The 23310-nt window shown below is 42.9% G+C and overlaps 1 protein-coding gene across 2 annotated transcripts in view; it reads left to right on the forward strand.

Moving 5' to 3' along the window:
* The window catches only part of TACSTD2 (tumor associated calcium signal transducer 2), a 42066-nt gene that overhangs the window by 15433 nt on the left and 3323 nt on the right, over positions 1 to 23310 (forward strand). For both annotated transcript variants that reach the window (XM_063655134.1, XM_063655132.1), the window contains exon 2: positions 7673 to 7813. The gene's annotated coding sequence lies outside the window, so the exon portion shown is untranslated. The remainder of the gene's footprint in view (positions 1 to 7672; positions 7814 to 23310) is intronic.

A 23310-nucleotide genomic window follows, 5' to 3' on the forward strand; every position in this document is an offset into this window, starting at 1 on the left:
ATAGACAATCTAAGGTCATACCTCAAGGAATTAGAGAAACAAGAACAAATCAAACCCAAGCCCAGCAGAAGAAAAGAAATAAAGATCAGAGCAAAACTAAATGAAATTGAAGTAAACAAGCAAACAGAAATACAAAGGATAAATGAAACAAAAAGCTAGTTCTTTGAAAAGATAAAAAAATTGATAGACCTAGTGAGATTAACCAAGAAAAGAAGAGAGAAGATCCAAGTAAGCTCAATTAGAAAGGAAACAGAAGATATTACAACCAATACCACAGAAGTACTAGATCATTCCAGGCTACTATGAACACCTTTACATGCACAGACTAGAAAATGTAGAGGAGATGGATAAATTCCTGGAAATATACAATGCTCCCAGATTAAATCAGGAGAAACAGAAACGGTAATTTAAAAATTGCCAACAAAAAAAGTCTAGGACCAGATGGATTCACAGCTGAATTCCATCAGACATTCAAAGAAGAATTGGTACCAATCTTACTATTCCAAAAGATAAAGAGGAAATCCTCCCTAAATCATTTGATGAAGCCAGTACCACCATAATTCCAAAAGGAAAGGGCATAACAAAAAAAGAAAACTACAGACCAATATCCCTGATAAACATAGATGCAAAAATCCTCAACAAAGTCCTAACTAACTGAATCTAGCAGCATGTCAAAAAAAATAATACACCATGATCAAGTGGGTTTCATACCAGGGATGCAGGGATAGTTTAACACATGCAAGTCACATAAACAGAACTAAAAACAAATATCATATGATCATTTCAATAGATGCTGAAAAAGCATTTGACAAAAGCTAGCATCACTTTATGATTAAAGCCCTCAGCAAAACTGGCATAGAAGAGACTTACCTCAAAATAATAAAAGCCATCTATGAAAAAGCCACAGCCAACATTATACTGAATGGGGAAAAATGGAAAACTGAAACTGAAAACTGGAACAAGACAAGATTGCCCACTTTTACCACTTCTATTCAGTGTAGTACTGAAAGTCCTAGCCAGAGCAATCAGACAAGAGAAAGAAATAAAGGGCATTCAGATTGGTAAAGAGGAAGTCAAACTGTCACTGTTCACCAATGATGTGATTGTATACCTAGAAAACCCTAAAAACTCGTCCAAACTGCTCCTAGATCTGATATATGAATTTAGTAAAGTTTCAGGTTACAAAATCAATGTACACAAATCAGTAGCACTGCTATACATCAACAACAACCAAGCTCAGGAATAAATAAAGAACTCATTCCCTTTTACAACAGCTGCAAAAAATAAAATAAAACACTTAGGAATATGCCTAACCAAGGAGGTGAAAGATCTCTATAAGGAAATCTACAAAACACTGCTGAAAGAAATCATCAATGACACAAACAAACGGAAACACATCCCATGCTCATGGATGGGAAGAATCAATATTGTGAAAATGACCATACTGCCAAAAGCAATCTCAAGATTCAATACAATTCCCATCAAAGTACCATCATCATTCTTCACAGAGCTAGGAAAAACAGTCTGAAAATTCACAGGGAACCAAAAGAAAGACCCAACATAGCCAAAGCAAGACTGAGCAAAAAGAACAAATCTGGAGGCATCACATTGCTGGACTTCAAACTATACTACAAGGCTGTAGTTACCAAAACAGTATGGTACTGGTATAAAAATAGGTACATAGACCATTGGAACAGAATACAGAATGCAGAAATAAAGCCAAATACTTACAGCCAACTGATCTTTGACAAAGCAAACAGAAACATAAAATAAGGAAAGGGCACCCTATTCAACAAATGGTGCTGGGATTATCGGCAAGCCACATGTAGAAGAATGAAATTGGATCCTCATTTCTCACCTTATACAAAAATCAACTCAAGATGGATTGAAGACTTAAATCTAAGACCTGAAACCATAAAAATGATGAAGATGGCATTGGTAAAACTCTTCCAGATGTTGGCTTGGCAAAGAGATCATGACCAAGAATGCAAAAGCAAATGAAACAAAAACAAAAATAAATAGATAGGATCTAATTAAACTAAAAAGCTTCTGCACAGCAAAAGAAATAATCAGCAGAGTAAACAGACAACCCACTGAATGGGGGAAAATATTTGCAAACTATACATCCAACAAAGGACTAATATCCAGAATCTACAGGGAACTCAAACAAATCAGCAAGAAAGAAAAACAAAAACAAATAACCCCATCAAAAAGTGGACAAATGACATGAATAGACAATTCTCAAAAGAAAATATACAAATGGCCAACAAACAGGAAAAAATGCTCAACATCTTTAATTATCAGGGAAATTAAAATTAAAACCACAATGAGATACCTACCACCTTACTCCTGCAAGAATGGCCATAATTAAAAGATCAAAAAATAATAGATGTTGGCATGAATGTGGTGAAAAGGGAACACTTTTACAATGCTGGTGGGAATGTAAACTAGTATTACTGCTATGGAAAACAGTGTGGAGATTCCTTAAAGAACTAAAAGTAGAACTACAATTTGATCCAGTAATCTCACTACTGGGTATCTACTCGGAGGAAAAGAAGTCATTATATGAAAAAGACACTTGCACACATGTTTGTAGCAGCACAATTTGCAATTGCAAGTATATGGAACCAGCCTAAATGCCCATCGACCAATGAGTGGACAAAGAAAATGTGGTATATATATACACTGTGGAATATTATGCAGCCATAAAAAGGAATGAAATAATGGCATTTGCAGCAACCTGGATGGAGTTGGAGACCATTATTCTAAGTGAAGTAAAACAGGAATGGAAAACCAAATATCATATGTTCTCACTTATAAGTGGGAGCTAAGCTATGAGGACACAAAGGCATAGGAATGATGGAGACTTTGGGGATTTGGGAGGAGGAGCATGAGGGATAAAAGACTACACATTGGGTACAGTTTACACTGCTTGGATGATAGGTGCACCAAAATCTCAGAAATTACCACTAAAGCACTTATCTATGTAACAAAAAACCACCTGTTCCCCAAAAAGTATTGAAACAAAAAATAAAATAAAAAAATAAAAATTAAAAAAGAAAGCTGACGAGCTTCCTGCCAAAAAAAAAAAAAAAAAAAAAATCAGACAATCAGATTTTATGTGGGTTCTAATGAGATGCTATAGAGGTATAAAGAAGCCGCCTATGAAATATTGTTGTTCCCACCCCACCTGCCAAAAACACCTTGAATCTGGATCTCTTCAAGTCTCTAGGTCTACCTACCAGTTGACAGAAAATATAGAGGATAAAGAAATGTATTGAATGATATGACAAAGAGAGAATTAGCCAAACCCAAAATGTAGGAGAATTCTATATGACAAATGACCCGGTGTATCCATCAAGGTCCCACCAGGAAACAGATGGCACATTCAAATTAGGTAATTTGAGAAGGGCTTAGTAAAAAGACTACTTACAAACATTTGGGTGGGATATAGGGAAACCACAAGGTAAAAAGAGATAGCACAGGATCCCAGAGCTAATTACAACTCATGAGACATTATCATTTTAGGGAGAAAGGAACAGGGGAGGAGTAGTTACTGTAACAGAGGATACATAGGGAGAGAGAGAGGGAAGGAAGGGAGAGAGAACAAAAGCCATGGAGAGGGCCTTTTTCCAGTGGCTGTTACCTTGCATTGAAGGACACAAGGTTGCCAAGAAATATTGCACACTGATGTTAGAATGGTGGTCACACTCGGCTGGGCACGGTGGCCTATGCCTGTAATCCCAGCATTTTGGGAGGCCAAGGCAGGTGTATCATCTGAGATCAGGAGTTCAAGACCAGCCTGGCCAACATGGCGAAACCTTGTCTCTACTAAAAATACAGAAAAAGAAAAAAAAAAAATTAGCCAGGCATGGTGGCAGGCACCTGTAATCCCAGCTACTTGGGAGGCTGAGGCAGGAGAATCACAACCCAGGAGGCAGAGGTTGCAGTGAGCCAAGGTTGTGCCATTGCACTCCAGCCTGGGCGACGAGAGCGAAACTCCATCTTAAGTACCCTAAAACTTAAAGTATAATAATAATAAAATAAAATAAAAATTAAAAAAAAAGAAAGAAAAGAATGGTGGTTACACTCTATTTGGAATAAGATAGAAGATACAGTAAGAAAGATCTAATTTTTACACAAATAAAGAATCTCTTAATTTTAACTACCTGTTTTCAACGTGGAATTGAGTATTGATATATGAGGCATATTCTGAATCCAGGACTAACACAATAGATTCCAACTGGTGTTCTTGTGTTCAGTCCCCGCCTTCCAGCTCTTCTCCACTTAGTGGGCAGTGTGTTTGAAAAGTACAAATCTGTTTCTGGGGTCAAACTGCTTGAAAACCTTCAGTTGCCCTTTCAACAGAGATTTTCAGCCTGCTTAATAAGACACTCCATGATTTAGCACTTTCTTGTCCCTCCAGTCCTTCTTCCCTTAAATGGCTCTATCCCAGACACATGGGGGCATCCTTGGAATGCTACCAGCTTTCTTCCTGGTGGACATTCACATATGTGGTTCCTATGGTCTGTAAGTTGTTTAGGGATCAGTTATAGGAATGAGAAGCAATTCTAGTTAGATTAAGTAGTAAAGGATTTATTTATTGCAGGATATTACATGATCCCAGAAGCAATGGCAAGCCGGGAAAATGAGACTCTGAGACAACCCCAAGAGCTGCAGGCAGCTCTGGCCACCTTGGGGGCTTTTGTCTCTCTTGCCGTCAGGGAGCTGGCAGCCAAATTGGGAAGCTGCCCCTGTAGCAGCTCTCTGCCAGGATCAAAAACCCACCAAAACCAGCAAACAGCCGCAACCTAGAAACTGAAATAACCAGGAAGCCACCAAAATCAAGAAGTGCCTTGTGGCAGCCAGACCTCCATCCACGAGGAGCTTACCAACCAGCAGAAGCCACAGAAGCAGGGAGGTGAGGCCACTGCAGCACCTCTATCTTCCAAATCCCACAGGAATGCACTGACTGATGGAGCTAATTGACATTCAGAACTCATACTACAAAGAAACCCGGAAAATGTGGCTTTTAGCTTTCCAGACTAACACAGTAGAAGAAGGTTGGAGTTATTGAGTGCCAGTGGACGACATCTGCATAGCCTGGAACACTCTGTTCTACCACTTCCCCTGGCCCAGTACTACTCATCCTTAGGTCTTGGGTTACACTCCACTTGCTTAAGAAGATGTTCCCTGCCCCACAGTCTGTCTAGATGCCCCACCTCATCCCCAGCCCCTGCTGAGAATACCCACCACATCGCCCTGTGATTTTCCATTGCAAATTATACTCACCACCCTCTAAGAATTGGTCAGCCTTCCCTGCTAAACTCCATCACGGCAGGAAGTGTATCTATCTTGAACACACCGGTATTCTCAATAGCTTGCCCAGTGTCTGGAATGTGACAATCTCTTCATGTGAAATGAACGCATGTGTTGATTGTATAAATAAATGAATGCACAAAGGAGAAGATCAGGGCGAGTTTTGTGGGAACAGTTTGAAATAAGGCGATAATGACATCGGTTGGAGAAGAGTTCTTTCAACAAGGGGAGGGTTGCAATCTCTATGATCCGTTTTTTGCAGGGAGTGGATACACTCAGTATAAAATGTAGTAGGTCCCCTAAGTTGCTGGCAAACCTGGATATCATCTGGAAAAAATCTATCATGTTTTAAAAAACAAATTTTCTTCAGCAGCCTTGAATGAAATCAAATTCTCGGAAGGGAACGACGCTTCCCACTCACAGGCGTCTGTTGTCAATAAGGAATGTTGTTCCCTGGAGTATTTGCCTCTGAGGAGGCTGGCGCGTGCCTGGCCACTTCATAAGATCAACGAGATGCTCAAGAGCCTCAAAATGCAGGAATTGTCTTTGTTCAGAGGTTGCCTGCTGCCCAATCCTCAGAACAGACTGAATCCCAGAGAGGGAACATTTCCCATGCAGCCCTTGGAGGGCTCTGGTTTGAATACAGACTCACTTCTCCAAGGATTTGAACTGACAGCTTGTTTGTGAAGGTTGGATCTGTGTGGAAGCCATGATACTGAAGAGTTTTACTTTTCAGAAGAAAGAGCCTGAAGACCAGGTACATGTGTGGCTCAGCAATGCCTAGGCTCTGGCAAATTGGTGGTAAAATCAGCCTGTTAGGAGCTCCTTTCCTCTAAGCAGATGTACCAGCGACATTGGAGGAATCAAGGTCTTATCTCAAACAGATGCAGAACTCATTCTGGGATATCCAGCTCCTCTGCATTTTGCCCCAGTGACCTGACTACAGTTGGAAGTGTTAGCACGGTGAGTTCAGAGGCAGCCAGGAGGGAATGAAGCCAGAGGGAGCAACTGGGGCTGATCAAGGGAAAACCACTGCTATGGGGCTTGGTTTTGACACCTGTTGTCTAGGGTCATAGCTTTCTCCCAAAATACGTTACCATGATCAACAAAACTGAAGTTTGAAAGGTCACATAGAAAAGAAACATTAACAGTAAATCGTCTGAGCACAGTGGCTCATGCCTGTAATCCCAGGACTTTGGGAAGCTGAGGTGGGTGGATCACTTGAGGTCGGGAGTTCAAGACCAGCCTGGCCAACATGGTGAAACCCCATCTCTACTAAAAATTAGCGGGGCATGGTGGCGTGCACCTGTAATCCCAGCTACTCCAGAGGCTGAAACATGAGAATCATTTGAACCTGGGAGGCAGAGGTTGCAGTGAGCTGAGATTGCACCACTACACTCACTCCAGCCTGGGTGATAGAGCGAGACTCTGTCTAAAACACACACGCACGCACACAATAAATCCATAGTGTATATATATGTATATGAATATGTAATAACGTAGCTATTTATAAAACATCAATAAGTAGTGTTCATGGGCATGTGTAAAATATTGAGGGTCTACTTGTACCTCATAATTGATTCATTCACTCCCAAATCCTCCATATTCCCCGTGAGTCGTCCTTTCTTTTCTTTTTTTTTTTTTTTTTGTTTTTTTTAGGATTTTCAATTTTTTATTTTTTATTTTATTTTATTTATTTTTTTATTATTATTATACTTTAGGTTTTATGGTACATGTGTGCAATGTGCAGGTAAGTTACATATGTATACATGTGCCATGCTGGTGCGCTGCACCCACTAACTCGTCATCTAGCATTAGGTATATCTCCCAATGCTATCCCTCCCCCCTCCCCCCACACCACAACAGTCCCCGAAGTGTGATGTTCCCCTTCCTGTGTCCATGTGTTCTCATTGTTCAATTCCCACCTATGAGTGAGAATATGTGGTGTTTGGTTTTTTGTTCTTGCGATAGTTTACTGAGAATGATGATTTCCAATTTCATCCATGTCCCTATAAAGGACGTGAACTCATCATTTTTTATGGCTGCATAGTATTCCATGGTGTATATGTGCCACATTTTCTTAATCCAGTCTATCATTGTTGGACATTTGGGTTGGTTCCAAGTCTTTGCTATTGTGAATAATGCCGCAACAAACATACGTGTGCATGTGTCTTTATAGCAGCATGATTTATAGTCCTTTGGGTATATACCCAGTAATGGGATGGCTGGGTCAAATGGAATTTCTAGTTCTAGATCCCTGAGGAATCGCCACACTGACTTCCACAAGGGTTGAACTAGTTTACAGTCCCACCAACAATGTAAAAGTGTTCCTATTTCTCCACATCCTCTCCAGACGGCTTCTTGCTCTGTCACCAGGCTGGAGTGCTGTGGCGCGATCTCAGCTCACTGCAACCTCTGACTCCCTGTTTCAAGAGATTCTCCTGCCTCAGCCTCCTGAGTAGCTGGGATTACAGGCACGCACCACCACATCCAGGTAATTTTTGTATTTTTTTTTTTTAGTAGAGACTGGGTTTCACCATGTTGGCCAGGATGGTCTCGATCTCCTGACCTTGTGATCCACCCACCTCGGTGTCCCAAAGTGCTAGGATTACAGGCGTGAGCCACCGCGCCTGGTCTAGTCGTCCTTTCTTACTAACAAATCTATAATACTTTTTATCTATTTTATTGGTGCTACTACTTTCCTTGTTACTACTACCTTGGTTTAGAATAGTTGTTAAGGGACAGAGCTCGGGAGTCAGACTTTCTCAGTTTAAATTCCAATTCCACCACTTGCTGCTGTGTGACCTAGAAAAAAATTAACTTAATTTTTTCCTGTCTCAGCTTCTACTCTGTAAAATGGAGATTAAAATATCTCTAACCACATGGAAGTGTTATGGGAATTAAATGAGGTAATCCATATGGTATTTAAAACAATGTTTGGCATATTGCAACTCCTCCATGCTATTTGTTATCCTTCTTATAATTATTGCTATTAATACTCATTGGTAGCACTCTTACTGTTTAGAGGCACTGCCTTCATGGATTTTGTGTAGTAAGTCAAATTTATGGTTCAAATGACAGCTGGCTCAAAAATATTTCTCTCTCATTCTCCATTCTAGGGCTTTAACTACAGCAAGTGAGAATAGGTTGAGTTCAGGATAAACTAGAAATTAAGAAACTGAATTTACCAACTAAACATCCATATTTCACAGAAAGGAACCATAGCATTAAATTAAGTAGGTTGCCTTGAGTAGCAAGCAAAAAATCCTGCACAAATTAGCTTAAGCTGGAAACTTAAGAATTGGTTCACATAGCACCTGTCCAACTGTAGGGTGGGCTTCAGGGTTGGTTGATTCAGTGATTCAGTGATACCATTGTGGTCTTAGGTTCTTTCCATCTCTCCCTTCTGCCCTCAATAGCACTGGTTTCTTCCCAAGTCTAGTTCCCCTTGTAATCAGATGGTGGCTGCTAATGGCAATTGGGATATATGTCTTTTTTCACATCCAGTGAAGGAGAGAAAGAGACCTGATACCCATGAAAAATCTTTTACTAGAGTGTTTAGGAGCCTCCCCTCATGACACAGGGGCTTACATTGTCTCAAACCTTCCCATATCCACCTGGCAAGGAGAATGATGTTAGCAAGGTTTACTTAGAGCAATCAGCTGGGATGTAATGGACACTGGAGACTCAGCCTCAGTGGCCTCTGTGAGGATCACATGACAAGGCTTCCAGGTGGTGCAGGGGCTTGTCAACTTTGATGTTGCTTGACTGTCAACAAATGGGGCTGTTTGGTTTATCAATTGCTGAACAGCAAACAACAAAACTGGCTTGAACATACTCTCATTTTACTATATCTCGCCATTTATGGGTTATAAATTCAGACAGGGCTTAGCCTGGAGATACTTAGGCTTCATAGAGCTTTGACTGGGGCTACTCAGCGGTATTCGGGGGGCAGCTCGTCTGGTCTGAGGATCCTGGGATGTCATCACTCACATGCCTGGCACCCCGGTGGGGACAGGTGGAGACTGGGCTGGGCTTGGCGGGACCCCTCTCCCTCTCCATGTGGTCTCTCCAGCAGGGTAGATGGACTCATCCCATGGTGCCTCAGTTTGCTACCCTCCTATGAGTGACAGAGAAATTGTGAAATGAAAGACAATTCAAATGATTTGAAATGTCATCTTCAGTACACATAATTAACATAAAGCAACGGGCATGCAATTTTTAATAACAGGTCATTTGTTTCTCTCTATGCCCACCAAATAGATGTGTCCATGTTTTTTTTAAATATCAGTTTGAAGAGGTGCTACTTTGCCATCCTGTCCAAGGTGCCACCATCACTACTCGCCCTGTGGGAGTGAGCTATGGGGCTCTCTTCCTTTCTCAACAGCCCACTTGGTCTAGGGCACCAACCCGTGTCTCTCATGGTCTCCCAGCAACCTCCAATCTGATCTTGCTTCTTCCAGTCTCACTTCCTGCCACTCATCCTCCATATAGTTTTCCTGTGGTTTTTCTGAAACACAAATCTGCTTAGACTATTCCCTTGCCTAAATTCAATTTTAGGGTCTCTTTTACCAACCAGATAAAGTTCAGACTCTGGCATGGCTCAAAAGTTCCTTCACAAGTTGTTCCTATCCCAGGTCAAATTCCCCAGTTATCACTGGGATATACGCTCCAAGGGGGCAAGCATCTCTGTTGTTCACTGCTTTCTCCTCTAGCACCTCGACTGATACTAGCACATAGTAGGTTCTTAATAAGTATTTCTGGAAGGAAGGAAAAAATAGAAAAAGAGAGGAATGGGGGAGGGAAAGAAGAAAGGAAGAATGTTAGTTCCTATAGCATGCTATACTTTACCTATTGAAATGTTCATCTCCAGTTTAATGTCTACCTTCCTCACTAGATTGTAAGGGCCAAGGGGGTAACTAATATGTCATATTCACTACTCCTAGCATAGTGCCTGACATCAAGTTGGTGCCCAAAAAATATCTTTAAAGTCAATGAATTTATTCATAACAATGTGTTTTGTGCTTAAGTCACATACAAAGAGGGGTGGAAGCCAGCGGGAAGGCCATCTGATCTTCCGGAGACCACGGATAGGTATGGGAAGGGGGCAGGACATGAACGAATCCTTGGAAGGAAATGACCCATGGCTGAGAAATTGGTCCCCTTTAGGCCTATGGCCCTGGAAGGTTGAATACTATGCTCAGTCCTAATATCCATTTTGTATATCCAGTTTTCTTATTTGGCATGAGTATCCAACCCTGCCAGTATTTTTCCAAGAGAGTGAGTATTTTGAAGTGATGCGTGAACTGCCTTGCCTCAGCCTCCTGGAATGTGACCTCATTCCTTCCCCAGGTCGGTCCCCTCATTAATCACCCTGCCCAGTCCTGCTCTATCAGGCAGGCTGCCAGGCATGCAGCTGGCATGGGAGCTCCCAGTTCAGGGGCTGAGGCAGGCTTTGCTGTTTAAGAGCGTGAACTTCAGGGACAACACCAGGGTTTCAATCTTGAATCCATCCCTTACTTATGATCTTGGGCAAGTTTCTTATCTGTCTAAGCCTTGACTTCATCAGATGGAAAGTGGAGCTAATAGCAGCACCTAAATTCACATTGTGTTTGTGAGAATAAGATAATCCTTGAGCCTATATCACAGAAAGTTCAATAATTGCTGAGTCTTATTTTTCTAATCAAGGACTTCTCTTGCCTTTTGGCAGGTTGTGAATTTCTCTGGGATGGAGCAGAAATAGAGGGAGGGAAGAGGAAGGGAATGTGGCATACACTGAGAACCTGTGTCATATCAGATGCTCTGGTGGCATGTCTGCATAACATTAGCCCCATCTTCCAGTGAAAGGAATGCAGATGGTAGAATAGACAAATCCGGGTTGAAATCCAGGCTCTGAAACTCACTTGCTGTGTGAGTCTGGGCAAAGGTCTTCCCCTCTAAGCCTCAGTTTCCCGCCAATTGTGGCAGTATCTACTTGGTATTCATGCTGTATGGATTGCATGAGCTAACATCATGTAAAAATCCTTAGGCAGATGATGCTCTGTAAATGTGAGTTTCTTCATTCCCAAGGGGACAGCTGGTTGACAGAAGGACTTGAATAGAGAGAGGGAGAACATGGGGACATGCCAGAAGGGAGTACCCTTTGGGCATCAGGATGCTGGAGGGGACACACTTCTCTAACCCCCCTGAGAACTGGGCTGCTATAAATGGCATGAGTAGACCTCTCCTTTGGGCTGGCAAAAAGACTCAGATGGCTGGCTCCCTCCCTCCCCAACATTTCTGGGCCCAGGGCATGGGAGAGGATGGTAATGACAGAGCAGAAAGAAGTCCAAACAGCAGTTTTAAATGTCAGCACATCTGGATTTTGGCTCTGGCTCTAGCATTTATTAGCCATATGACTTTGGACAAGCCCTCGTGATCTCCCTGAGCCTCAGTTCCCCATCTAAAATGGGGATAATATCAGGTGTCTTCTGATTATCTATTGTGGCATCACAAACCACCCTAAACCTTAATGGCTTACAACAATTATCACCTCTCAGGGTTCGTGTTGACTGGACTCAGCTGGGTGGTTCTTGCTTGGGGTCTAGCGCAGCTGCAGTCAGATGGCCCGAGGGGCTGGACTTATCCAAAGGCTTGACTGGGCTTGATGTCCAAGGTGGCTTTTTTACTCACCTGGGCTGGGAAGCCTGAAAGTCTGGAGACTGGTTGGACACCTCTCTTGCCATGTGTCGTCTCTAGCTGGGACTTCTTCTTAGAGTAGTCAGACTTCTCACAAGGCAGCTGGCTTCCCATAGAGCAGGCATGCCAAGATGCCAAGGCAGAAACAAAATGGTTACCTCTGACCTAGCCTTGGAAGTCCCTTTGTGTCACTTCTGCTACATTCTAGTGGCTATAAATGAGATATGGGCCCAGCCCAGATTCAAGGGGAAGTGAAGGGAGGAGTGTCAAAGATTTTCCACCATCTTGAACCCACCACACCACATATCCCATGTACCTCACAGGTCTGTTGTGAAGATGAGAAGCAATGGCATGCATGAAAGCCCTTAGTGTAAACCATTACAGAGACATGAGGTTATTGTTCCATGTCCATCCTTTTCTCTCTTCCCTAAATCAGGCACTCATCCATCCTTTCTATCCTGTACCAGTAGCCTCCAGAGTAGCCTCTTTGCCTTTTGTGTCTCCCTGTCAAATTTATCCTCCACAAATGCCTGCCTATATGTCTATCCCGGGTGAAAAACTATCACTAGCTTCACGACGTGGCTGTTACTTACCCGTGCAGGCTTGACTGGCCATATGCTCCCAATTCCCCAGCCATATTACTCTGTTCCAACCTTTGGCACCTTTGCTCACACCATTCTTTCCTTCCAGACCTCTCTTCTCTTTCCATTTCTGCCCAAACTCCAACCCTTCTGGTTAAACCTGTCCTCGTGTTTTAAGATTCCCTGCAAATATCATCCCTTTGTCTAGCTAACAACTCTTGCCCTCACTACTGCTGCACATACCTGTTGAATTCAAGTTCCCCCTCTGTGTGCTCCCCTAAATCCTGTGTTCACTGCAGACTGGTCTCACCATTCCTCAAAGGGCTAAGCACAGTCCTGACTCAGGGCCTTTGCACGTGTTGTTCCCTCTGCCTGGGATGCTCATTTCCTAAATATTCACTAAATATCTGGCTTCCTTACTTCATTCAGGTCTCTGTTCAAATCTTGCCCTCAGAAAGTCCTGTCTGACCAGCCAATCTGAGATAGCACAGCCTCCCTCACTCTCCCACCCCGTAACCTGCTTCTTTTCCTTCAGAGCACTTGTCATCTGTCTAGGGCCCATGCAATACAGAGCTGCAAGAGCCAACTGTGTGAATCACTCCCAAATTGGCACTCAGTGACACCATGTTGACAGGTTGAAATTGGTCACAGGGAGAGTACACTAAGCCCCCTCCTGCCCTCAATTTAGAATCTCTGATGGAACTCATCATCTTCATCTCACTTAACAGGGATAGTGAAATGACTGGTTCAAGGTCACACAGCCAGTTAATGAAAACATTAGGCAATTTGGTTTTAAGAAGGAACTCAGAAACCAGTTGCTTGAGTTCAAATCCTGACTTTGCCATTGACTAGCTACTTGAAAATCACCAAAGGCTACAAATTAGGGTACTTTCTTTTTTCTCCTGGAGAACTTGTTTTCAAACACCTATGTGAATACTATTCTGTGTTTATTTCATTATTGTGTATCTCTCTCACTAGATCATAATTTTCACAAAGGCAGAGACTTTACTAATGCTTAGTCCCAGCATCTAGTGCCATGCCTGACACAAAGTATATGCTCAATAATGTTTGTTGAATGAACAAACAAACATACAAACCAACCAATGAGAAACAATAATCACACCCAGTTGTAAACTGAGCCTTTGAAAGAAGACATTGGCTCTCTTTTCATCTTTTGTGCTCAGCATACAGCCTGGCACATAGAAGGAGCTCAAGGAACGTTGATAAACAGAGAATACCCTCTGAAGAGGGCTGTATCTAGGTCAAATCCAGCTACTCTCTGATAAGCATAAAAAACTGCACCAGACAACTCCGCTGGTATTTCCATTATGCACCAAACAGAAACCTGCAGGAACTCAGGCAAGAAAAAAGCACTGGCTTGGGAGGCAGGAGCCTGGGTTTTTAATCCCAGCATAACTGTGCCTGCTATGTGGCCTCAGACAAGTCACTTCTCCAACCCAGGCCTTAATTTTCCTATTGGTAAAATGGGGTGATTGGAAGTAGATGATGGGGTCCCTTCTAACTCAGAACTGTGGTTGAATTTATGTCTGGATCTGCCCCAGGCAGGACTGCTCTAAAGTAGCAGGAGGTGGCTGATGGACAGAACTGGCCTTCTACAGGTTCAGGAGGCAGGATGTGGCCAGGATGCCACAGTTGGAAGATAGCACAGCTATCCCAGAGTCTGGGACACCTCAGAGCTGTGGGATGGGCCCCTCTCTCCTTCTCCGGTCTCTACCTCTGCCCAGAAACCATTCCAGCTCCTCCCACCTGCCTTCATATGGCACCTGACTTGAGGCTTTCCTGAGAACAGTTAGAGCACTGGCTGCTTTACCTACTGGAGCAGGACGTGAATACGAAGGCTCTGATACAGGGAGGAGCAGAGAGACGTGTTACATCTTGGTAACTTTGGCTTGTGTCTAAACAAACAGGTTGGCTAAGTTGGTCAGCCAGCACCTTGTTTCCTGTTATTTATGTTACATGGAGCATAAGCAGTTCAGAGCAATTGAAAGAGCCCTGATTTGGATAATAGAAACTACCATTTATTGAGCATTTATTGTGTGCCAGGTGCTGCTTTAAGCTAAGGGTCAGCAAACTACACTGGCCAAATTCTTTTTGTGTGATCCACGGGCTGAGACACTTTTAAATTTTGAGACAGGGTCTGGCTGTGTCACCCGGCTGGACACAATCACAACTCACCTCACTGCAACCTCTGCCCCCTGGGCTCAAGCCAACCTCCCATCTCAACCTCCCGAGTAGCTGTGACTACAGGCACATGCCACAACGCTGGGCTAATTTTTGGATTTTTTTAAAGATGGGGTTTTGTTACGTTGTCCATGCTGGTCTCAAACACCTGAGCTCAAGTGATCCACCCTCCTTGGCCTCCCAAAGTGCTAGGATTACAGGTGTGAGCCATTGAGCCTGGCCGAGATGTTGTTTACATTGTTAAATAATTATATAAGTACTTCATAATTATCTTGAATTTTTTTTTCATTTTTATTTTTTATTTATTTATTTTTTTAGACAGGGTCTTGCTCTGTCACCCAGGCTGGAGCGCAGTGGCGCCAACACGGCTCACTGTAGCCTCGACCTCTCGGGCCTAAGTGATCCTCCCACCTCAGCTTCCCAAGTAGCTGGGACCGCGGGCACACACAACCACACCTGACTAAATTTTGAAGTTTTTGTAGAGATAGGGTTTTGCCATGTTGCCTGGCTGGTCTCGAACTCCTGGGTTCAAGCTACCGCCCGCCTCAGCTTCCCAAACTGCTGGGATTACAGGCATGAGCCATTGCACCCAGTCTCATCTTGAATTTTGATCCTTAGCACACAAAGCCTAAATTGTTTATCTAGCCTCTAACTAACTAGTTTGCTAACCAACCCCTGCTCCAACTTTTTTTTTTTTTTTTAACATGGATTAACTCCTAATCCTCACAATAACTCTGTGAAGTAGGTTAACTATTATTATCTCCATTTTACAGATGAGCAAATAGAGGCAGGGCGAGTTTAAATGATTTATTGAGGTCAAATCGCTAGTAAATGGCAAAGGCAAAATTTGAACTCAGGCAACTGGTTTCTGAGTTCCTTCTTAAGACCAAACTGCCTAATGTTTTCACTAACTGGCTGATGATCTTGAGCAAGTCATTTCACTGTCCCTGTTAAGTGAGATGAAGGTGATGAGTCCCACCAGAAATTTAAAACTGAGGTCAGGAAGGTCCTTGAAATGAATTTCAGGGAGTCTGTGACACTGGAATCTGTGCAAAATATACTGTCTTTGTGCACAGTTGCATTTATTTGAAGAGAGAATCTATCACTGTCTTCAGAAATGGATTCTGTGACTCAAAACAGATTGGAACTACTGGACTAGCTTTCTTGGAAGGCTATCTCCAGCCTTAACATTCCTCGATGTTATTTATTTGGATTTTTTCCTCATGTGCTATCTCTTTAGGTTGTCTTTTCTGCCCAAATGTTATTTATTTCAGATGTCTTTTAAAATGCAAATGTTATCTACTGGATTGTATTTGCTCCCACCTCCAAATTGCTACATACTCATTACCTTTAAAAAATGAGAAAAACAGACAACCTTAAGAGCCAGTGAGGTTTTTCTACTGATGTATCCTGCACCTCTAGATAAATCATCAGTATAAGTGGAGAGACAGGAGATATGGTTTATAAATTCAAATTGTAGTTATTCATATGTTTCCATGTTATTTATTTAACAAATATGTACTAAACTCCCACTAGGTGGTAGTTGCTATGTGGACTGTAAGCTCCATGGAGCCAGGGGTTAGGTGTAACTTGCCATTGTACCCCCTCAGCCCAATACAGACCTGGCACCTGGGAGGCACTCAGTGAGGATGCCTGCCTGCCTGCCTGCCTAGCTGAAGAGATGGATGAATAGAAGGCTGGAAAGTATATGAAAAATCAGTAGTGTGGGTAGGGAAAGAGGTTCAGGGTGCTGAGCAATTTAGTTGTGTTGGTTTCTGGTACCTTCCAATTGGCAGCCTCCCATGATCTTGGAGAAGCTTTTGAGGGCAGTCCTCATTTTCCCATCAGTCATGCTTTGAAAGATGCTAGTTGAAGATCAGCTGACAAAGCCAGGACTTCTCACATGAACCCAAAGAAATTAATCCATTTTCTTACATCCCACTAAGGTCAGAGGAACAACAAGGACTTTCTTGCCCTTTGTCTTGGGCCCACACATCCCAGAATCAGAGAACAATGAAGTCTCCTCTTTCCTGCCTGCCTCATTCTTCCTAGACTTCTGAACTTTTCCTCTCTCCCACTCCTCCTCGCCTCTACTTCCATCCCTGGTGTGAGTCTTGTGACTCATAACGGCTGAGAGTAGGAGTGCAGTTGAGCCCCTCAGCACACTCAGCCTCGACCGATGTGACTGGAGATGTCTTGAGATGGACAGGAACAGGCGCAGGGAGGAGCAGGAGGGTAAGCCATGCCAGGGATGTAGCTTGGGTATTAATGTCGGTGGGAGGGGCAGCACAAGAGCTAAGGAGAGCATCTTCTACCAGGGAGACTGAAAGGTTCTGTCCTGCTTTCTTGTTTTGAACAAAACAAAACAAAATTCACCTGCACTAGACTGTACTGTATTCATCTGCAGTGTCCATAATACTTGTCTGTCTTCCCAAAAGGAGAAGATAGCAAAACTTACTATCCATACAATCTAAAGATAGTAAGTTGTCGGATAAAATCAAAGCCTTATCCTTACTTGGATTCTCTTGAGAGGCCATTTTTGATGTTCTGATTCAGCAGGAGTAAGAGAGGTTAGGGTATAACTTGAACTTGTATACCAGTGAACTTCTATACCACTGTGCTGGAGTTTTAAACATGTTGGGTTCAGGAAATTTATATGGTCTGTAGCAGCATGATGTCACAGAAAAAGCATAATCTCAGAACCAGGCAAAAAGGGGTGTGAGCTGTGTGCAGTGGCACATACCTGAAGCCCTAGCTACTTGAAGCTGAGGTGGGAGAATTACTTGAGCTCAGGAGTTTGAGGCTGCAGTGAGTTATGATTGCACCACCACACTCTAGTCTGGGCAACAGAGAGAGATCCTGTCTCTAAAATATGTTTAGAAAAGAATGTGAATTCCAGCTGTTCCATTTACTATTTGTGTATTCTTAGACAAGTGCCCTTCTGCCTGTTTCCTTATTTGTAAAGTGAGAATAACAAAACCCACTCCCTTTAGATGTTATAGGGATAGAGGAAACACATGTCGAGTTGCTGGCTGGTAATAGGCTCTCAATACAGTGTAGATATTTATTGTAAGTATTGCCCAGAAACCATCTGTTCCTAGAAAAGAGGAAATTGGTAGATAGGTAAGGGGCTGTTAGGGTTACTCCTGCCTTCCTAGACAGGGGAGTAGAAAGGCAAGACAACAGGAGTAAAATCTCCTCAAAAGCTTCCCTAGAATCCTCTGCTGGTATCTCTCATAATGTCATTTGCTGGGCTGGGCCACTGGTGGAGATGGTGCCTGCCACGACCAAGGGTGTGAGGTTGGCACAGGAGGAAGGATGACGGGATAGGGACGTTCCACTAGAGAAAGGCAATGGAAGAGGCAAGGAGAGAGCAGGAAAGGGGAAAGTCTGGGGACAGGAGAACTGGCTTCAAATTCCTGAGGAACCAAGGAGGGAAAGGGGAACATTACTTACTCTTTCTTGCTCCAAGAGTAGAAATTTAGATCAGTTTGTGAAAATTACAGAGGCACTGAATTTCCTTAATTATGATGAACTTCTTAGTAAAGCTGCTTGGGACTGGAATGGGTTGTCTTGTGGGGAGGGAAGGATGTTTCATCATCACATGTAGCCTACAAGCACCTGTTTAGCATTCTGAGATACCTCTCTTTGGGTGGGAGACTGGAATACATGTCCCCTAAGACCCCTTTTGATAACTCTAAGGAGCATCACTTAGATCAGGACTGTCCAGAAAGGCAGACGAATTTGTCAGTAGCAGCAGCTCACTTAAGACCTCTCAACAGCTGCGCTTATCTCGAGGACAGCTGAAAGTGGTTAAAAACAGCACACACCTCCACACCCCCTTAACAGGGCATCATACATCACCGGGCCAGCTCTGGGAAAGGAAGCACCGTGACTCATCAGTGTGGGGTTCAAGCATTGTGGCTGCCTCAGGAATGTAGGGAGAAGATTTCCCAATCTCTCTTTATTTGTTGCCAAATCTCTCCGGAAGCTGTTGGGCCCAGTGAAATTAAAAGTCATTGAGTGTTTTACTGGCTTTCCCCGGAGTGTAAAGCCCTTACAGGAGAAGCTGACTGCCCCTAGATGAAGAGACCAGAATGAGAAGGAGGCCATTTATGGTTTGCAATTCAGAACAAGGACACCATGAAGAGAAGATGATGGGCAGGATTCTTAAATGAAACCATGACACACACTTGTAAGGTGAAACTGCAGTCACTTTTCAAATCCAGACGAACCACAAAAACCAAGCAGAACTGTTCACATCACAGGCAACCTCTCCTGAAAGAAACTGAGAGGTTTCTTTCGCCCACCCAAATGAGCGAGCACAAACAGAAACGTGTTGTCTTCCCAGAAAAGTGAAAAGATCAAACATTCCCTGGGCAGCCAGGACCCAGACCACACCCAGTTTACCAGCAGAACATCTTCGACCTCTCTCGTTTATTCAAGACCCATCAACGAGAGACTAAACTGTGCAATGGAAAAATGTCCCAGTCACCAGACTTGGGCTCAGATCCTTCCTGGACTCATTTCTAACTATGGGACCCTAAGCTTCAGCTTCCTGATCAGGTGAATGGGGACAAGAGTAATTATTTTTTAGGCTTGCTGGGGGAATTACAAGGAATTCATAATATGATGATCAATAAATGACAGCTTATATTAATAAAAATAACTACAGAAATGGAGAAAAAGATAAGAGGAAGCAAAAACAGAAAATATTACTCCCAAATACTTCCTCCAAAACTTACTTTGAGGAATTGATGTGAATTTTTTTATTACAAACATTTTAAGCAAACAAAATATGGAGAGTGTACCCATTCCCTAGCTCTTGATTTCTAGTATTTTGAAATACTTAAATCACATTTTTAAAGAAATGAACCACTGAAGATACAGTTGTGTAGCCCTTGTCTATTCTGTTCTCCACATCTCTACACTCTGGACCCTGTCCAGCTTCCTTTTCTATGTTCTGTTTCTTGGGGCTTCCTTCCTCCAGCCTGAACTAACAATCACCACAACCAACTTCTCTCTCTGCATTATCTGTATTCTGGCTGAAGAGTTACCTGCTTCTTCTAGGACTGCAAGCTTCCGCTGAGGAGAAAAGGAAAGTCTGGCCCTCCAGCACTGCCCACTGTCTCAAAAGGAGCTCCTTAAAAGAGGCTGAAGCTGATGGTGGTCAGGCTAGAAAGAAGAGTACGGACTCCTCCCTGCATAGCACTGGGCATTAGGGTCTTCAGCTGTGGGCTCACAGTTGTGTCCCAGAAAATAAATTATTTAATCATTCTTCTTGAAAGAAGAAATTCCTAAAAATATTTGTACAATTAAGGGAAGGAATGAAAAGTAAAAGAAAACCTGAGAAACATGAGATGAGTCTCTAAGCTCTTTCAACCCCTTGTTAATTCCATCTTTGTTAATTTCTATATACATTTGCAGTCAGGAGACCTGGTTTCTAGGCCTGACCTCACCTTTTATAAGCATGTGACCATGGACAAATCCTTCCCTTCCCCCAAGGCCTCTGCTTCCACATCTATAAAATAGGGATAATAATATCTTCTCTGCCTAACCCCCAGAGGTGCTGCAGGGATCCCAGCAGATAATGGGGGCAAATATACTAAAGCACTATCTGCATCTACATACTCTCCATATTGCTGCATCCTGGAGGTCAGGGGATGGTGGGGGCTCTTGGGCTGCTCTCCTGCCTAGCACTCAGCTCCCTGGACTTGATCTTCAGCAGTCCCCATAATCACTGGCCTTGTGAAGAACCGCTTAATGATCTTAAAGCATCTTCACATTCCTGAGACGGCTGATAATAATAGCTAAGATTATTTTACTTAGCACATACCAAACATTATCTTGAGTATTTTATATTCTTTATTTGGAATCATTAAAATAATTCTTGATGGTAAATGCTGTTTATTTTTAATTAATCAAACAGTTTTATTTTTATGTTTTGTTTTTATATATCATACCCTTTAATATAAAACTCACATGCTGGTATTGGTCTTATACCAAGGAGAATCAGATTATCACCAAGAGTTTATCAAAGAGCACAAGAATAGCTGAAGTGTGAAGTTCAATGGGGAAAAATGTGTTCTTAATTACAAGGTGGGAAATCATCGTTTTCACAGGCATTGATGCAGTGTAGGCCCTGTTACCCGCATTTTACAGTTAAGGAAGCTGAGGGGCAGAGTGCTGAAACAACTTGCTGAAAAACACACAGCAGTGAGTGGTGTGAAGCCAAAACTTGAGCCTAAGTCTCACTGGATCCAAGGTCCATTTTCTTTCAACTACATTACACACTTGCTTACAGAATCTTTGGCTGCTCTTGGCGTCCTCAGATCATATCCTTCATCCTTGCAGGCACAAGGCTGACAAAAGTTAAGGATTGGGCAAAAATGACAATAAGAGCATCATTACCCAGTCTTCCTTGAAATTGGGTGTTTGGAGGGTGGGTTAGGGTAGGGACAGAGATTCATGGTTGGGGCAGGTGGTGAGGCTTAGACAAGGAAAGAAGTACTGAAATGGTCCACATGAACACTCCTAGGAGAATATATCGATATTGAAGCATTCTGGGCACAACTCAGTATTAATCCAATAAACATTACTTAGTGCCTAATATTCTGGTGCTGGGGCTACATACAGTGGTTATATGTGCTTCCCGCCCCTCATAAACACTTGACAAGCCTGAAATGCTTGTGTTAAATATTTTTTAAATTAAAATAAAAAAATACAGGCCGGGTGTGGTGGGATTACGCCTGTAATCCCAGCACTTTGGGAGGCCATGGCGGGAGGATCACCTGAGGTCAGGAGTTTGAGACCAGCCTGGCCAATATGGTGAAAGCCCGTCTCTACTAAAAATACAAAAATTAGCCAAGCATGGTGTTGAGCACCTGTAATCCCAGCTACTTGGGAGGCTGAGGCAGGAGAATCACTTGAACCCGGGAGGTGGAGGTTTCAGTGAGCCGAGGCCATGCCACTGCACTCCAGCCTGGGTGACAAGAGCAAAACTCTGTCTCAAAAATAAATAAATAAATAAATAAATAAAAAGAGACAAAGCTAATACACGCTATTTTGCAGAACTTGGCAGAAAAAGGACGAAGGGAAAAGGGAGAATCACAGCTGAGACTGTGTTTACATAATAAACTCATTGTGGTCTTTTCGTGCTGTTGGGGAAAGCCTGGCAGAACCAGAGAATTTAAGCAAGTGGAGTTGGCGGGGGGAGGGGATTAGGAGGTCATCTTTGGCTTACTCGAACTTCCCCAGAAGATATTGAGGCTGGGCCCCTTCTATTCCTGTCCTCTCTGTACCTAATATAATTGGAAGAAGCAAAGACTTGGAGGCCTCAGAGCACTAGCCCCAGTACCACCCATGTGGGGCTGTTCTAGCTTGGTAGTCAATGACACCATCATACAAATTCCTCAGCCCTAAGAACCCTCTCTCATCAGCTTTCCTCTTGCCAGCCTGGGACCTGATGGAATGGCAAATAGAGAACTCTGCTAGTTATAGAGCATTGCGACTACCTAGTCAATACCCGGAAAAGCAAGAAGAGGGTATATATATTTTAGAAATAAAAGTGAAATCTAATATTTTTACAGAGTCTTAGAGTTTACAAAGCTTTGGCATCTACCATCTCATCTCTTTGTATATGATTCTCAACATAATCTCTGAAACAGGCTGTATTTTGCCCATTTGACAGATGGGAGGACAAAAGCCCAGAAAAGTTAATGTTGCCATCCCAGTATGTCTGAGATTAGGAACGAATAGAGAGGCATATCCCTGAGTGTAACAGGGAGGGCCTTATTAGGGAAGGTGTCTTGGAGGTGTCTCAAGAGCTGAGTAGAAAAACACAATTATGCACTAAATAAAGAAAGGGAGACTCCAGGTAGGTGACTTTGCAAAGGCTTGAAAACATATGGAGTGCTGGAGAGGTTGGCAGGAGCATGATGATGATGACGACGACAACGATAATGATAAATGACAGCAGCTAACATCTATCCGTCGCTTACTATGCGCAGATACTGTTAGAACAGATACTCTTCAGAGCAGTTTATCTGCATTAATTATAAAACCTACCTTGTAAGGTAGGTACTTTTATTATCTCCATTTTACAGATGACAAAACTAAGGCACAGGATGTAGCTTGCCTATAACATCATATAGGAATGATCTTAAAGGCTAATATAAGAAGCATGAATTTTATCTGGAGAGCCAAGAGCACCCCCCCACTCTGTACTTAACAGAGAGGAGATGGGCACAGACTTCTGATTTAGAAAGACTTCTTGGATGCAGGGTGGACCGAGGTCGGAGAGGGGAAAAGAAGCTAGAATCTGACTCAGATATCTGTCCAAGGAAGACCTGAACAGAGACAGTGGGGATAGACAGCAAAGGACTATCCCACAATTCCTCATGTTTGTGGATAAGAAATTATCCCTCACGCGGATCACGAGATCAGGAGATCGCGATCACCCTGGCTAACACGGTGAAACCCCGTCTCTACTAAAAATACCAAAACAATTAGCCGGGCGTGGTGGCGGGCA

The sequence above is a fragment of the Pongo pygmaeus genome, chromosome 1 (assembly GCF_028885625.2).
Source record: "Pongo pygmaeus isolate AG05252 chromosome 1, NHGRI_mPonPyg2-v2.0_pri, whole genome shotgun sequence".
Taxonomy (NCBI): Eukaryota; Metazoa; Chordata; class Mammalia; order Primates; family Hominidae; genus Pongo; species Pongo pygmaeus.